Source organism: Protopterus annectens, chromosome 12.part0 (genome assembly GCF_019279795.1).
Source record: "Protopterus annectens isolate FY-2018-M chromosome 12.part0, PAN1.0, whole genome shotgun sequence".
Lineage (NCBI taxonomy): Eukaryota > Metazoa > Chordata > Ceratodontiformes > Protopteridae > Protopterus > Protopterus annectens.
In genome coordinates, this window is record NC_056746.1 from 492249146 (window position 1) to 492264235 (window position 15090).

The following is a 15090-nucleotide window of genomic DNA, read 5'->3' on the forward strand; positions in this document are numbered from 1 at the left end:
GTCTAACTGGACATATATCCGTTTACAGCAGAGGCCCGGGGAGAAAAGCTCCAGTACAGGTAAAAATAACAATGATATTTAACAAAGAAAAAAAGTTATTATTCATAAAAATATACAAGGTACAAGAGATAATTACAAAAACGATGTAAATATTTATAAGAAAAGTTACACAAATTAAAAATAAAAAGAAAATACTGAAGTTTAAAATAATAGAAGGCATACTTTGAGATGCAACTCTTAGTACTAGGAAGTGTCAGATAGGAGCTCAGTAATGGGACGGGAAGACAAATAAGGTGCATTGAGACTTACTTTCAGTCGGGATTAGTACAAGGACATAGCCATTGAGTTTTAAGATGTTCTTTGATATGTCTTTTGAATAGAGAGGTAGACTCTTGAGTAGCTATTTCTTGAGGGAGTAGATTCCAGTGTTTACCTATGGAATTTGAAAATAATGCATCCCCAGCTTTATTGTATGATTTAGTTGTAGATACTAGGAATTTATTGGCAGAGCGAAGTGTGGCTAGGTTTTTGTAAGGAGAAATCAGTTTAGCCAGGCTAGGAGTATTATCAGGGAAGTGAAGGGTCTTATGAATGACAAGTAATTGTTGGTAGAGTAAGTGTTTTTTTAGTTCTAGCCAATTTAGTTTGAGGTTTTGACAGTGGTGAGTTCTATGGGGAGTAGCATTTATGAATCTGGCTATACTATTATAGCAGGTAGAGAGTTTGGTAATGTTGGTTTTAGGTAAGGTAGCATATATAGCTGAAGCATAAAAAAGGGTGGAAAGCAGGTGGGTCTGTGCAATGGTTTTTCTAGCTGCTGGGTTAAGGAAGGGTTTAATTCTGTAGAGTGTCCCAATTTTTTTATTAACAGCTTTAATAGTAGCGTTAATTTGGTCATCAAAGTTAAGATGGTTGTCAATGGTTACACCTAATAGACGAGTGGTCGTATCGGGGTTAATACAGGTAGAATTATTTGAGGAGATAGTGAAGAATGGTGTAGGAGATTTATTAGTAGGAGTAAAGAGAAGAAGCTTAGTTTTTTTGGGGTTAAGGAGGAGGCAGTGTTGCATAAACCACTTTTCAACGTTATGGAAAGCTGTTTGGGTGATGGATTGGAGGGAGGAAACGTTTATAGTAGAACAGATCAAAGTCGAGTCGTCTGCATATTGGATGCAGGTTGCTTGTGGCACATTCAAGTAAAGGTCATTAATAAATAATGAGAAAAGAAGGGGTCCAAGGACTGATCCTTGTGGAACACCTACATTTACTGGGAGTAGGGATGATAGGTTATTCTCCCAAAGCACTGCTTGTTGCCTGTTTTCGAGATAGCTTCTAAACCACTGTAAAGAATGTGAGCTTAGAGAGAAGAGGTTGAGTTTTTCAAGAAGTATATTATGGTTAACCATATCAAAAGCTTTTGATAGGTCTATGAATAGTGCAGATGAGAAATTATTGTTATTTCGATTATTATTAATGGAGTCTGCAAAGGAAAGGAGGGCAGTTGTAGTGCTATGGTGAGGCCTGAAACCATGTTGACAGACAGCTAGAAGTTTGTTTTGAAGAAGGTAGTTAAGAAATTGTTTATGTATGCATCTTTCCATTATCTTAGCTAATGGGGACAGTAAGGCAATAGGGCGATAGTTAGAGAGCTCCGAAGAAGAGCCCCCTTTATGTAGAGGAATTATATGAGATATTTTCCAAATGGTAGGGATTTTTCCTTCAGAGATGGTCCTATTAATCAGAATAGATACTGGGTGATAAATAGCTTTTGTGGCAATTTGTAAGTATTCAGATGGGAGTTGGTCAGCAGATGGGGTACAAGGTTTGAGTTTGATGAGAAGCTTGTAAATAATAGATGATGAGACAGGTTGAATTTGAAAGGCGTTAGACGAGGCTGAAGAGATATCTTGTGAGGATGTAGTAGGAGTAGGTAGTGAGTTGGCTAGGGTTAGAATGGCTTCTGTAAAGTACTTATTAAAGGCATTAGGGATCTGAGTAGTACTGTTGAGGTTAAATCCTGAAGGGATAGGAGTAGGACAGTGTCCAGGTTTAAGAAGTTTATTAACACCTGACCAGAATTTTTGAGGGGTATTTTGAGTAGTATTTTGTAGATGAAGATAAAATTCCCTTTTGTCTCTAAGGGTATCTTTCTTGGTGGTATTTCTTAACTGTTTGAAGAGGAGGTGATTAGATGGACATTTGGTAGCTCTCCATCTAGCCCAAATTTTATTTCTAAGGATCATTTTTTCTTTTGTTTGCTTAGTTAGCTAAGGGGCAGTCTTGGCTCTTATCCAGAAAGATCCAGTACATCCATTACGTCAGCAGTGTTGTAAAGTAATTTATTTCAGTTGTTGCCGTTTATGTTTTGTTTTATTGATTTAAGTATTAATTTTCTATTTGTACATGATGAACTGAAGTGTTAACTGTAGGTGGTAGTTGAAGTATTTCACAGAAGCCAGTCATAGAAGCTTTCTACAATGCCTTTCCCAAGAAATTACAGCCTTTATTCCAAAAGGTGTAGGACAAAGTTTGTTTTCCACATAGTGATGCTGTTGTAATGTTGTTAGTACTGTAGAGACTGCTGTAGGCAAAGCTTGGGGGTTTATAGTAAATCACAGATTCACTTATTAACCTTACTAGTGTGTGTGTGTGTGTGTGTGTGTGTGTGTGTGTGTGTGTGTGTGTGTGTGTGTGTGTGTGTGTGTGTGTGTGTGTGTGTGTGTGTGTGCGTGCGTGTGTGCGTGTGTGTGTGCGTGTGTGTGTGTGCGCGTGTGTGTGTGTGTGTGTGTGTTGGGGGAGTGGCCTTCTGTTTGTAATCTTGTCAGAGCTAAGATGTCATGCTACTCTGCCCTTCACTCTTTTTCTACCTATGATCTCTTGCATGTGATCACAGTTGTTGCAGGCTGTAGAAGACCGGTTTAGGCACTTGTAATATAGAATGGTTTAAGGTAGGCTTTGCTTGTCGGCCTTGGGCATGTATTGTTCTGACACTAGATCCAAGCTACTATATGTACTGATATACAAGTACCATAAAAAACCCTCTGGCTGGTAAATACTTAAAATGATTTAAAATCAGTCCTCTCTAGTCAAGCTGCAACCCGCTTTTTATAGACATTTAGATGCTCAGATGTAATTTTTAATACTTTTGCACTGTTTATTGTGCAGGACCATTAAATTTGCCATGTGCACTTGTTACAAGGTTATGGCATGAGTCAGGATAGCAATGTAAAAACCAGTGTAGGTGTCAGTATTTTTGTCATGCTTAAGGGTCTTTTGTTTATTGCACATATACGTGTGTACATGCCCAACAGAAGCACTGAAACATGGAGGCTGAATTTTGAGAAGTCCTGTAGAAAATTTATTGTAGAAGTCTGTCTGACTGTTCTTTATGGAAGTGCACAGGTTATTTGATATACATGCCAGCGCGCACACACAGTCACAAGTGGTTCTCAGTGTTGTTTCCTTCAGTTTAACCGTACTTCTGTGTGCATTTGTTTCATATTTAGTCATTCTGTTACCAACTTCGTCCTGTCCTGGACTGTAAGGGAGACAGATTCTGTCTTAGTAAGTAATAGGCATAAGGCAGAGACAGTCCCAAATGACAAACTTGCTTATCACAAGGCATAAACTCACATGCACACACAATTATTAAATCCATTAGTCCACCTGTCTGCATGTATTTGGGATGTGGAAGGAAATGGGATTCCCTGGTAATAACCATACAGATTCTGCAGAGAAAGTACCACAGCTGGGAAATGAACCAGAGAGAAAAGGTCTTGCCATCTATTTTGTCTTCTTATATCCTATATGTTTTGCATGCTAGAGCCATAGTTTTAAGCACAGGAGTTGACAAGTGGCCCTCAGTGGCTATTTTACATTAGGCTGCAGTTTCCGTTGAAAGCTTAAATATAAAAATGTATGTGAAGCAGCTTGTATTAAAACTCATTTTAGCATACTGGGGAAAAATTAAACCATCACTAAATGAGGGGCAACAGCCAAAGTCTAAACTAGTAATAACCTTTACATGTATCACGTTTTCTGTCATTTTAAAGATTGCCATGGCAGTGAAAATAAAAAGTATTTTCACTACCCAGCCCTTAGCAGCTGAAACAAATTCAAGAGCTATATTTTCAATGTGTTATGTCATATACATGGTGAAAAAAATGTTTTGTTTTTTCTTCTAGCTACCTTGGAAACAGATGTTTTAATGACATATTTAAATGCTTACTGTATTATTTAGCTATTACTTTCAGTAGCACAGTTCATGTTGCTGAGATGACGTTAATAATCATGTAAGTACCCCATAGTCTTTTTATCTTCCAGTCCCTTTTCTGTTTCCCTAAGAAAAGTCACTTGAGACCTAGAAACACTTTTTTAAACTGCATGTGTAAACATTATAATGTTACGTGACTGAGTTCAATGTTTAACTGCTGAATTGTTTGTGATGCTGTGTAATAAGAAGAAAAGAGCTAAGAACCACAGGAAGACGTGAGCTCTTAAATGCAGCATGAGTGGTACTGAATTTTAGGCACAGGTTTTGTGGAAATTTACATGATCATAAAATCCTGGCATTTGATTCAGTATATTGTGTTCATTTCTTTCCAAAAGCAAAATCATTTAAAAGGCTTTCTGAAAAAGCATGTCACATAAGTGTGCTGTTAAATATTAGGCAAAAAAGAAATAGCTGCAGTAGCAGTTATAAGATATGTAAAACATAGTCTTCAAAGAATTCACAGGATACTGGATCTTCGGTGTTAGATCTACAAGTAAATTTTTTTATTTAAACAGAATGTTAGAATTTAGAAGATATAGCCTCCCAAATCCAGGTTTAAATTGCTTCACCTCGAGCAGAGATGCCTGTGGTTGTCTCAGTTTATTACAGTGACTGTTACTGATCAGAGGCAGAGATCCATCAGCATTCATTAGGTATCATCCTTATAGAAAGTTTGGGGTAATTTGCACACAAGTTCTGAAAGTTACTCAATCAAAAATGGTCAGACACTGCTCTTCCTCACCTTCCTCAGTTCACAATAGAATATCATTCCACAATGTGTCATGCCTCAAAACTTTTAAAGTAAATAACAAAAATGAAGTGTCACAAAGCCAAAAAAAATGTTATCCACATTAATATAACAATAACCCATAATTTTGACGGGGGACTCATTCCCAGCACCCATGCCAATTTGAGAGCTGTGGGTAAAGCATTTGAAAAAAAAGTTCACCTTAAAAACTCAACCTTTTTCTCGTCCACCCATGTGGCTGAACTTCAGAGATAGTACTCATTAGTGGCAGCTACATAGCCTGTAATGCAACATTGCCATTCCAAGTCTTCATTTAAAGATTTATGACATGTTAAGTGCCAACAGAATGAAACATGGCTGAATGAAGGGTTTCCACTTCCCTAATATTCATTCTGTGCCTCACTTGATAATACTTGAAATGGCTTTTGCAATGTGCTATTATGGCTTTTGTAGTTAGATTTTTGTATGGCATGTTCGTGAACCAATTTTCCCCTACCTCCCTTCCTGTTTTAGTTTAGTGACCTTTATATTACAACTGGCCCACAAGGAGAGAAAGGTGACGTTTATAATTGTCCTCGCAGCAGTGGGAGCCTATCATACTGTTGGACTTTGCAAAGTAGTGGATTGATTTTTAAAAATAAATTCATGTCCAGCCCTGTGGTACTTTGTCTTTGTAACGCAAAGGTCATTCCCAGTCTTTCGATGCTTTACATATAGAACCTGAAACAGTTTAAGAGGAGTCAGGCTTGAAAATTTTACTTTTCAGTTGCTGCATTTGTAAATAATATGGTATAAGGTGCAAAACTAAAATTGCAATCAAAAGATTACAGGTGGACATATAGAGGGCAAGCCCCCCCCCCCCAACACCCATATGAGGGATTCATGTTCTGGCACCCCCTTCTGTTTAATGTAATCACCTCTAAAGTTACCATTTCCTGAAGAAAAAAAAGTATTTCTTCTTCTCTTTTCTTTGGTGATTTCTGAGAAAAGCTTGATTTTATGTAATTTGAGCATTTGTGTTTTGCCAAAAGAATGACGTCTGTAGTAGTACTGATAGATGAACCATTAGTCTTGTTAAACTTAAAAACATATTTGGACCAGAAACCTGCTAATGTGCATTATTTATCATTTTCCTTTGTGCATATGTCATAATGTTGACTATTGTTTCATAACTTGCACCCTTAGCAATTAACTTGTTTGCAGTAATGCTGTATTAAGCTGTGACATGTTTGTGTCACTTCTAAGTTAAGTATTACATCACACCTTGCATTTCAGAATCTTTTTAAAAGCTGTTTTTTGTCATTTTCCAGTTTCACTAAGGAGAAAGGAGAACTTTATAAGGTTGCTGAATGACAGCCATGGTATCCTACATGCAGCATTTGTGATGGTAGAAAACAGCATTTCTTAAATATTTTAACTGTTGAGAGAAAATGTGCTGCATTCAGATAAAGTATGGTTAATTTGTGTTGACTGTTCCCTGTTCCTTTAAGAATATGAGCTTTTGGCTTGAATTCCAAGTGTTAACTTTGAATGATAAAACTCCGTTCTGAATGCACCACCATAAGGAGGGATTGGGCATAGTTGTGGTAAACTTGAGTGCAAGAGTGGGAAACACGGTGAAGACCTGAGTTCAGTTGACACAAGGTTAAGTCTGAGTAAAAGTCAAGAGATTCTATTCCACAGAAAGGGTTGCAGAACCATGCAATAGTCTTCCACAAATGTAAAGAATCATGATCCAGATTTGATCATACCAATGGCCTTATGGGACATTTTTATTGGAAAATTCTATTTTTTTTGGGGGGGGGGGGGGGTGTTTGTTTTCTTTTCCTTCCTTCCTTGTAAACTGACAGTAATAGCTGTGGGACAGAGCCAGTGAAATGAAATGTGTAACACTATGCAAGATACAAAACAATTGTTTTAATCTTACTTTTTTTTTGTATCCGCCAGAAACTGTAAAGTAAATGTTTGTTGCTTGTAATAACTGGAAACAATTCTGTTTTAAAATCATGCAGTAACATGCTCTATTGTGTATTTTGTATTTTTAAACATGGATTGCCATCACAAAAGTTAAAATAATTTTATAACTGTGGAGAATAACTGTTAAATTGTTTAGAATCAATTACATTAAAATGGTAATTTGCTAAAGGCATATATAGTTTTTGCTTCAGTTTGAGCAGCAAAAAATGTGCTAGGAGCTTACCGTTTGAAGTTGATTAACACAAGTTCTGACCAGAAGCATTTTTCAGATTATGTAAAATTCTGAAGTGGTTGTTCCGAAGTCTTTCAGACATAGCCATCAATCTGTTACCTCCAGAATTGGGGACAAATCCAAAAACAATATGAGACAATCAGGGATGCTTCTTAAAATATTAGTACAATTAACTTGAAAAGCTGACAGAATGTGTGAAGGTTTACTAAATAGAAGGAGCTTAATGAGAGAGCAGTACCGAAAGTGTAATCAATGCCAGATTCCCTTTTTCTGCTACGTACAATAATGCAATATACATATAACAGAAGTGTTTGCTACAGGTGAGCCCTTTCCAGACATTTGTCTTTTTGGTTGTTGGGAAGCTACAAGCACAGAGGTGATAGCTGCCAGCTGGTCTGATAAAATGTTTGTCGAATAAAATTAAAGGAATTTCTGAAGGTAACAGTTTGGTATTTCTTTGCATACCAGTCATGGTATATTCAGCATGGCAAGGTTTCCTTCCTTCATTTTCTAATTCCAGCTTTATCGTATTAAGGAGCAGTGGGTGCAAGGCATATAAGTCCATAACCAGGTGTCAGTCTTTCATAGGATGGACACACACGCACACACACACACACACACACACACTTACTTTAGAAGTTCCCCAGTGTAACATGTACTAATTTGTCTGATGTGGAAAGAAACTGGAATGCTGAGTAAAATTCACACAGACATGGGAAATAAACACGGATTGCATATAAGTTGCATATAAGACACTCAGGATGGGAAACAACTAGAAAACCAAGCTGTGTGAGTAATTTGTTGACTGCTAAGCTCTACACATGCAAATAATTTGTTGTGTTTTCATAAGTTAATAATTAATTAGCTTATTATTTTTAATGCTATACAAATGTTACACTCTCTTCTCTTTCGGCTGTTCCCGTTAGGAGTCGCCACAGTGGATCATCTGTTTCCATTTCTTCCTGTCCTCTGCATCTTACGCTGTCACACCAACCACCTGCATGTCCTCTCTCACCACATCCATAATCCTTGTCTTAGGCCTTCCTCTTTTCCTCTTACCTGGCAGCTCCATCTTTAGCATCCTTTTCCCAATATACACTGCATCCCTCCTCAGCACATGTCCAAACCAATGCAATCATGCCTCTCTGGCTTTCTCTTCAAGCCGTCCAACCTGAGCTGGCCCTCTAATATACTGATATCTAATCCTGTCCATCCACATCATACCCAGTGCAAATCTTAACATCTTTAATTCTGCCACGTCCAGCTCCAACTCCTGCCTTTTTGTCAATGCCACCATCTCCAACCCATATAAAATAGCTGGTCTCACTACCCTCTTGTAGACCTTCCTTTTCACTCTTACTGGTACCCGTTTGTCACAAATCACTCCTGACACTCTTCTCCACCCATTCCACCCTGCCTGTACTCTCTTCCACATGCACCATTATTCTGAACTGTTGATTCCAAGTACTTAAACTCATCCACTTTCGCCAGCTTTACTCCCTGCATCCTCACCATTCCTCTATCCTCCCTCAAATTCACACACACATATATTCTGTCTTAGTCCTGCTGACCTTCATTCCTCTCTTCCCTAGAGCATATCTCCACCTCTCCAGGGTGTCCTCAGCCTGGTCCCTACTCTCACTACAGATCACAATGTCACCTGTAAACATCATAGTCCACGGGGCCTCCTGTCTGATTTCGACCATCAATCTGTCACCATTGCAAGTGTTATATTAATGGTAGATAATGCAGAATATGTGATTTATTAGGTCTGCAAACTGCATTTGAACATAATGTACCCTGATTCTCTATTATATATCCTGCTGTAAAATAGTTTGTTGGAACTGTGTATACATTTATTAGATTTTTTTTAACCATAGATGAAAACTGATTTGTTATTTTGCTAATGCACTGCCATCCATTTATCCATCCATCCAGCCTCACCTGCTTTTTCCCATTTTTGCACATGGGGGTCGGGGTGTCACTTCAACAGTGACAATCATCTTAAACCAAGGTTTACAACACTGGGTGGCTAGCCCTACCGCGATAGTTCATCCATACCACTCACTCACTCAGACACACACACACTTGCATCTGCGGCCAATTTAGAGTGTCCAGTTCACCTACTGCATGTCTTTTTAATGTGGGAGGCAACCAGAGCACCTGGAGGAAACCCACGTGACCATAAGAAGGACATACAGCCTCCACACAGAAGGCACCCCAGCCGAAAATCAAGCTAGAGAAACTTTTGCTGTTGGGTGACAATGCTCACTGCTGCACCACCTTGGCCGCTAAATGCTAATGCACTGCTATGTCCTTCCCAAAACAGTTTCACAAGTAAAATAAGAGTGCATGAATTTGAAATGTAGTTTTTTACATCTCATTTATCAAAACATTAGGAAACGTTTTATCATGGTCAACTGTACGGATGAAGCATCCTTGCAGAACTGCAGTAGTGACGGAAGCACATGCTTGTGATTCTTACTGTCCTGTTGGTTGACTGGTCTAGCAGTTAGAGGCTATCATAATAAACATTGCTCCGATGTTGTCTTTTCTGTCCAGCTTCAACCTGTGAGTTATCGGATCCATCTCTGATCCTAAACCAGCCATTTCCAAAGACTTCAGCCCCCCTAAACTCCACCTCCTTTACCCATAGTGATTTGCTGTCTCTACAGCTACTATAGATCTCATTTGCCACCTTCCAGGACAGCAGCTAGGTCTCGAGCTCTGCTTTGGTGATTCCTTTTAATGTGTTTTGTCTTTCTGTCACCTGTTCCTCTACCCTAGCTTTATAGTTGTAGATAGGCGGTGTTGATAAGTAGGTAGTAATTTAAGCTAGGCTAGTTTTAGGGTATACTGCAGTGGATGTTAGTGACTCATTGGTTTTACTTAACCCATTCTGTGAATTTTTCCACCATTTTGATGGGAGTCTGTGTAAGTCCAATCAGGTGGTAGTTGGAGTCTCCCACAATGCTTCTGGGAGGCTATTTGGTTTTTTCTCCCCCACAGGGCACAATCACTACAGATGCCTCCCTTCTCAGCTGGGGATGGGGGCATTTTATAGGGAAGATATTCCAAGGAACTTGGTCTATTCTTGAAGCCAGTGTTCACACCAGTGTCTTGGAGATGATAGCAGTCCTCCTTGCAATGCAGGCTTTTCAAGACCTCCTCCCCTGGGGTGTGATTTCACTCCACACAGACAATATGTCAGTGGTTTGGTATTTGAGCAAAGGGAGGGAAGCTGGCCCTGCCCTCTTTGTTGGGAGGCCATGAGAGCTTGGCAATGGGCGATTTAATTTCAGCGGTTTGTGGTAGCAGTACACATCTCAGGGAAATCCAAGATTTTAGTGGACAGTCTGAGCAGGAATATCCTTCTTCCTCACAAGTGGTCCCTAAATCCAAAGGTAGTAGGTGAGATCTTCTGGCATTGGGAGCATTCCTTGTTGCAATCTGCCTGCTTCCCCATTCAGCATCAAGTGCAAGAGTTACTACACCTTAGTTCCTCCACAAGGACAGCCACCCCAGGATGCTCTCCTTATGTTTGGCCCCTGTTTCTACTTTATGCTTACCCCCCTCCCCCATGCCCCGAAAGTTTCTCCAGAAAGCTGCCCACTGCAGAGCAATTGTGATCCTCATTCCTCCTTTTTGGCCCTGTCAGATGCTGTTCCCTTTTCTATAACCACATGTCTGGTACCCACCATGAGTGCTGTATCTAATTCTGAATTTGATTTCTTACCCAGTGGGCTTGGACTCATCCAACATCTGGATTCTCAAACTAACTGCATGGTTTCTCCAATTTCCTTGATGGCCAGAGATCCCAAGCACCCTGATAGAGTAGTTCACATTTTGCCCTCTTCCCAGAAACCATCTACTTGCAAAGTTTATCCTAGTAAGTGGAAGTGCTTCGCCTTATGGATTTCTTCTAAAGGTTTTGACCCTTTTTCTGTGCCTTTGGATGCATTCTTGATTTCTTTGCTGATCAGTTTCAGTCTGGATCTAGTTATTCAACTATTAAAGTTCTGTTAGCTGCTATTTCCAACTATCACATTTGCAGAGATAATACTCCTGTAGCAACATTGAGGATTTCCAAAGCCTTTCTTAGAAGAACGTTCTTGTTGTGACCTCCTGTTTGGGATCCTTTTCCTCCTTGGGATTTACCTTTTATGCTTCAACTTTCTGGTTGGTCCTCCTTTTAAGCTTTCAGCGACAGTCTGTTTAAAGCGTATTTTTCTTGGTGGCTTTTACTTCTGCCAGGTATGTGCCAGAACTGCTGGCCTTATGCTCGATACCTCATATCTGGCCTTTCCTAAAAATAGAGTTTCTCTCAGAACAGTTCCTGCCATTTTGCCTAAGGTGGCATCAGAAAACACATTGAATCAGGCCTTATGTTTGCCAGTGTTTTCCCCCCAATTTTTCATACAAAGGAGAATATTTACTGGATTGGCTTGATGTTCCAGGCAACTGAGATTTATTTGGATGGAACAAAGTTTATCTGGAAGTCTGATGGACTGTTTGTCTCCTTTTCAAAGGCCCACTTGGATAAGCCAGTGTCAAAGTCTACCTTATGTAAATGGCTTTCTGATTGTATGTCATTGGGATAGAGATTGAGAGGAAAGTCTTTGCCTTGTAATCCAAAGGGTCACACTACCACTATGGCTACCTCTACGGCCTTTTCCTTGAGAGTTTCTATTGATTATATTTGTGCTGCAAAGATTTGCATAGGTACACACACTTTTATGTCTCACTACAATCTGAATGTACAGTCGAGGTCTAGGGCCTCATTTGGTTCCACTGTATTGTGGATTTTCTCTCATAGGACCTCCCTGGGATGAAACATGACTGGGAACTCTGTCCCACAGGTTGAAGCCAGAGGAAAAAGACAACCTCGATATGAAAGTTGTGAACTTACCAAAGCAATAGATCCAGGTTGTCCATTTCCATCCATTTCAAACATCCCTCCCTCCTATACCCCTCCTGTATTGCATTTCTCGTTAGTATTGGATGGTCGAGTTGTTAAGGCATCTCTGCCCATCTTCCTTTTTCATGTCTCTGCTCTGTGGTCTTAGAGTTTGCAGTTAGGATTTTTGGAGAGGGGGAGATTTGATCTGAAGTAGCTGCAGAGAGAGAGAAAGAGAGAGCAAGGTAATGTGGGTAGAAGAAGCGGAGCATGGGCTCTGAAGTCTGTGGAAATGGCCAGTTGTAGATCAGAGTAGAATCTGATAACCAACAGTTTGAACCTGACAAAAACCAACAACGTAGATCTATTTTATGGTAGGTACATAACTTTTGTTTATGGGAAGCTCCAGTGCACAGTAGTATAGCAATGAACTGATCACTAAGACCAAAGTACTGTTTTACCGTGTGAAATAAAAATAAGATTGAAGTCACAGACCAATACAATATTTACTACAAAAACATGAAAATAGAGAATAGTTAGGTGATGCCATCCAAAAATTGAATAAACAATACAAAATTAGAGCACATGCCATGCTGTCATATGTTTATTTTTTACGATCACAGCATCCACTATAGCACTTTGTGCAGTCACTGGTTCTGCTACTGAACTCTATACATCCCTCCCTTTGTCATTATCAGAAATAAATAATTGTTGTTACTACTGGTAATGCCTCATATTTGTGCTCTCTCTCTCTCTCTCTCTATATATATATATATATATATATATATATATATATATATATATATATATATATATATATACCGAGCAAATTCCTCATCTCTTCTTCACCAGGAAACGCAGGCCTCTGGATTCATAAACAGTATGCTGATGTCATACAGGCAGCATTGTGTAGACATCTGGGAAGCATGCTTCACCAAGGCATTGCCAGGTGGTAGCCCCCATTAATTACTGCACAGGAGTGTGCACTTGTAGAGGAACAGTGTTGTGAATAGCTCTTCCCTCTGACCAAGGGGGTTACTGGATGGTTCTGTGGAGTGTCAACCACAGAGAAACAAATGGGCTGGAGTTTCATTTGGTGGGATGCTTGACAGCACACATTGGAGCAGGAAGCATGTAGAAAATATGGGCAAGTATATCAACATATTGTCATCACAATTAATTCAAAATAATGGCATTAGATGGCTGGTGACAAGAAAGTAAAAGTAAGAGACTGATGTAAATTCAAATTCACAAACCCAGCAATCTCTTTCTTTTCTTAACGCAAGACACAAATGTAAAATTAAAGTAGCTTCAATCATAAATGAGCTATAAAGACATGCGAGTAAAATAAAGTGTAGTGAAAACCATTAATAGTCAAGATGCACATGCATGACCTGACAGTCAGCCATGGTCATAATGACCTGAAAACATATATAGATTTATTAATGCAGACATAATTTAGAAGTTGAACACGTGCTGTTTTCTTGGGTTGCAAAGTCTGAGGTAGCACACTAACAGTTTATTGAAAGAATAATAATGCATTAATTAGAATCTGTTGGTTATCTATGTCTAAATCATGCTGGACCTGTGTAGGTTGACTGAAAATCTGTATCAGTAAATGCAGAGGTGGAATGTATATTCTCATCCTTAATATTCATTTTGTTTCAAAAACTAATGAAAAAATGCATTTCTGTCAGTCTCTGCTCAGTTTAATTTTAATTACGCTGCATCTGTTTGTATGTGCACACATGCGCACCAGTGGACTTTGCATAACCAAATAATGGGTTGTTAACATTTGTTATTTACCAGTCTTTATAAACTTTGACAGCATATGTGTAGGATGGTGAAGTTGAGACAAGACCCACCTAGTGTCTGTTCATTTTCTTTCCCAGACTACATTTGTTAGTTATTAAAATGATCTGGATGAGATACTTTGGTCCTTTCCTAAATTAAAAGATTATGGTTTCCCACAGAAGAGGCATTGCTTAAAAAGTGACAGAAAGTAAAGATGCTTCATTATGTCCTCCAAGCTTTGGAAAACTCGGAATCTGCTGAAGCAGGCTGACAACATAAAACTACTTTGTCACTTCAAGGGAGTAGTACTCTAAATATTCCCTGTTCAGGCAGGCAGTAAGTCTGCTCTTGAGAAGTAACTTTTTAGACTCAGCCTTAAAGAAGAACTCTCAACAGTCCATATGTTAGGGTCTATGCTATAACAGCGAACGATCAAAAGATCGAATGCTGTTATATCAACCACAAAAGAACGAAAACAAAAAAGAGCGAATGGCCAGTACAGTGAATTTCTTCCCAGGGAAAAAAAATTGCTGTTCCCCAAAAAAAAAAAAACACACTAAACAATATTTTAAGTGGGAGGCTTCGCTCCCATACCCCCTACTTAAATATACCAACTCCGAGATCGCACTACAGTGCCAAAAATGGCAAAGTGACAGAAGCGGCCAAGCGACTACTTTAACAGGGAAAGAATTTGCTTAAAAGCAGCTTTGTCATTTTGCGTTTTCGACATTTACAGTTCAAAGACACATTCAACATAATGCATCTTCTTTCTTCTGACAAAAACCCTATATTAGGAGACTGAAGTATCTTAATCCACTTCAGAAATATTTGTTTAATATTGCAAGGACTAGAAATTTCTCTTCTGAAATCTGATCACCAAGGGGAAGCATCCAGGACTGATCCTGCTTCTTTATGCAGCACTACATAGAATTTCTGTTTCCTGCTCAATATATGTGTGGCCTACAGTGTACTCTGAGTTGCATCATCTGCCTTGAAAAGAGTGGTTCTTTTCAACTTTCCCCTCTTCTCACATTTGTAGATGTTTGGTGGTATCAGTTTGAAGTCAGAAAGACAGTTTCATGTCTTCATATTCCTTCTGTAGCTTATCAAATGTTTCCCCCAATACAGAAGCTTGCTAAAAAATACCTGGATAAAATCATTAATATTCA